Below are 3,958 nucleotides of genomic sequence, written 5' to 3'. Positions count from 1 at the left end.
TCATTGCCATCTGTACTCCGTTTGACCTTTGACATATAATGGATATATAATGTGTGTCACCCGATTGTTATGAAAATGACTGTCACAGGTGCAGCCAACGGAGGTATTCATCGAAAAAGCTTTGAGGGCAGGGGAAATTTTAATTTTGCTAGGGCAGGGGACATATTTTTAGGCGGCAGGGGAGCAAATTTTAGTTTTTTTGTCGGGCAGGGCAGATATCGGTTGACTGTCCTGGGGACAGGGCTTGGCGTAAAAACGAGGCGTGGGGAAGTTACTTTTAAAATGGGGACAGGGGAAGTTGAGCCATGGTGTTTCCGGGGATGGGGACACAGGGCAAGTACCCAGACTACTTAGCCTATCGCGAGTGACCCCACATCTCACTGTATGTGCTGCGCGATGTAAACCAAACAGAAGGCCACTGCAGTATGTGTCTGCAGGGGAATTTTAATTTTCAGAGGAAAGTTTTTCACAGGGCAGGGGAAAATCGACAGGTTTTTTCATCACAGGGTAGGGTATCTTCATGTCTGCAGGGGAAATGGAATGACAAAAATTTGAGGGGAATTTTTTCCAGGGCAGGAGAAATCGGCAAGTTTTTTTCACCACAGGGCAGGAGAGCTTCAAAAATTCACGGTGGGGAGGGGAAACAGGCAAAAATAAGTGGGGAGTGGGTAAAAATGAAGTTTGAGTGCGGCAGGGTAAGTCGAAAAATTTTCAGTGGGAGGGCAAATTATGAACAGCTAATTAATTACCCTCTTGACTTAAAATTAGTCAGTTTACATTACTTGTCATGCACAATATATCTTATCATAGTAAGGACCCCTTTAAAAGTGCATTGTTCGTTGGCTGCACCTGAAGAATTATCATTTTTTCTGATTTAAATACAATTGCAACCGGAGATATGATGTTTGACTTCATTTCAGAATCCAATGAATGTACACCTAAGCTCACCGGCCTTCCGATCCGTACGTACCGTAATGTAGGGGTGTACAGTGCAGTGCATTGGTAGTGGGGTCCCATAGCCATTCTGGTGATTGGCTGATCGGTGGTATTTTTGTGCGAAATCACATACATTGTATTCTGACTTTGTTAGTCTTTCCTGTAATCTTGATTATAGACAGCAATGGCCATCTGTAATCCTAGACACTATTTACCGGAGTCGCTGATCCACAGAATTTGTCATTACAGTAACCATGGGTCTATTTTTCTACATCCATGCAGTAACCGTCCTTGTGAAATAAAGGTATGTTCACAGTCCCTCGGTATCATGTCAATGAGCTCAAGTAAGTTAATGCATGGGTGTTTGTACCCATCAAGCCAAAAGTAAGAAAATGATCAATTATCTTTAAAAACCACCAGATTTGATTGATATTTGGCCTAATCATTGAAATTGATAAATTCTTTTAAAAAATGTCTACCTTAATCTCGACAAGTTGAGTCACGTGACCAAATCTGATATTTTCCCGCCAAAATTTACATATTTATTAATTTTAATATTCCAACCGTAACCCGTTAAATTTTTTTGATTTTCTCCGCACTTTTGGAAACAACATCTATCATATTTCTTTAAAAATACATGGCACTCATGAAACTTTATCTATACTTCTTTCTGACATTCAAAACATTCATGTAAAACATCAAAAATATTGTATTTGTTGTTTTTTGTGAAGAAATGTTATTCAAAATTCAATAATTTTGCATCTGCCAGTAGTTGTAACACAAGTTCTCATCCCACTTTACATTAATTGGTAATAATATTTTAAATATTTTGATGTTTAACGGTTGGAATGTTCAGTTATTTGAGATATACAATTTTGGCGGGAAAATAACAGATTTCGGTCACGTGACTTGACTTAGGTAATATATTATGATAAATTTCAACTTAATCAAATGCGAAACATATTTTTGGCAATTTTCACAATTTCTGACAAGGTCTGATTAAAAAGTATGTTCAAACTGATTTCACATGTAAGTAAGCCTATGCCCATGCATTAACATACCTGAGAGCTTTTACAAGTCCCGTATCAATTTCAGTTCGGAAACCATCATGTACCTTTGAGATTATTTTCCCTTCTCCGAAACCGAATTTTCTCAAAGACCAAAGGCTGGCTCTGGATCTCTTTACTATAACACTTAAACTTGTTAACGAGGTAATGCTACAGAGCAAAATTAAAAGTCGGGAATCTATTTTCACGCGTATGACCATATAACCAACGCGGCTTTTGCCACGGCTATATTATACATAAGATGGCTATTACCATGCCAGGATTAAAAAGGAAATATTTTTTTCTCGGCGAATGCCACACAACTGATAAAACCTTGTGTGCGCTTCAGCTTGTATCCTACTTTGATATATTGCTGCCCAATACAACCCCTTGGCCCTGTAATTCTGTCTTGTGTCGGTTCTGACCCCGGCATACTATCTATATCAGGTCATCAGGTCCTCGATCGGGACGTTGAACTTTGGCGATCTTTCTGCAGCAGTAGCCGGTGGCATGCACCATTCTCTGCCGCTGTTTGAGAAAACGCTGGGCTATATTCTGACTATTATATAAAGAAATATGTTGACTTTTTATGTTTCTTTAAAATCTCCAAGAGTTATATAATTAGTTTTAAACATAATCCATTTGCTAACAAAGAGAACATGCACGGTGTCTCCTTATTGACAGTATTTTCATTTAACACATGAGGTCGTCAAACTTTTCCTCTGACGAAGAATATAAATTAAAGAAGGTAGCAGTTTTGATGATCTCTCAACTATGGCTGCCAGCCAGTATGCAGCAGAGTTATTTTCAATTTGCGGCAAGCAAGCTTGTAACTCAGCACGCACACGAATTAGCTGAATTAATTGTGTGCTGGCGCATCTCTCAGGCTATATTGCAGCTGACACATGAATGATGAACGTACAAACAATTCAAAACACAGCATCAAAATCTAAACTTCGACAACAATTCATTGCACTTATTGTGGCGATGGAATCTTTGCAAGTGTAACGCAAGTTCATACCAAATAAGCTGATTGCATTTCAAGCGTATGTTTGGTCCCTATCGGAAATACGTTCTCCGCTTACTATACACTACTGAAGTCGGCCGGCCATGATTTTGTTCTTAAAGGTCAAAAGCAAAGACCGAAACCTAGTCTCTCCTAGAATAAGCACTCTATGAAAAAAACTTCCGGCGATAATTTACTGTTCACTTAATAATTGTTGGTTATCTAATATGTAATATATCATAAAAGTTGATAACCCCAGTTTTCTGTGTCGGTTTTGTTAACTCGGTATACTTCCGGCTCGACACATGGCGGCGATTTATCAGGTAAACAAGACACTTGATCGTAAATTTTTTTCGTAGAACATACAAAGCGTTGTGGGAAAGATAAGAACTCTGCGACTATTTTATTTTATTTTTTTTTTGGGGGGGGGAGGAGGAATTCACTTCTCTTCTCAGAGCTGCTGTCCCTTTGGGGCACACGGTAATGTAGCGAAGAAAAGCGTCCCCCTCGGGCATGGAAAGAGCCTAAGTATGAACAGGCCCTTCAGTTGGCCGGCAGGGAAGACATAGTGAAAGTTGAGGGGTCAGTGATTTCTATTACATGTCTCGTATATCGAACGTCGTGCGCTCCATAAAGGATTCAACGGCAACTTGTTGATGACGTGGCCCCATAGTAAGTTATCATTTGACTGAAAGTTAACCGGAAGTATTTCAACTTGACAACTTTGGGATTGAAAAACGATCAAAATAAGCTTACATGTCTTACATGGAAAATACTGTTTTTACAAAATTATGCATGAAAAATGCAATAAACCGCATAACAGTGGTAAAATATATCAATGTGCCCTCTGATGATGAAAATAAAGCATACGCTTGTCTTTTGTATGTAAACCCGAAAATTTGGAATGAAAATTATGCAAGACAGACATGTAATAAAAAAAGATGTAGCACCAAAAAGGGACTATGCATCT

This window comes from Ptychodera flava, chromosome 4, assembly GCF_041260155.1.
Source record: "Ptychodera flava strain L36383 chromosome 4, AS_Pfla_20210202, whole genome shotgun sequence".
Taxonomy (NCBI): domain Eukaryota; kingdom Metazoa; phylum Hemichordata; class Enteropneusta; family Ptychoderidae; genus Ptychodera; species Ptychodera flava.
This window is presented reverse-complemented; position numbering follows the sequence as displayed.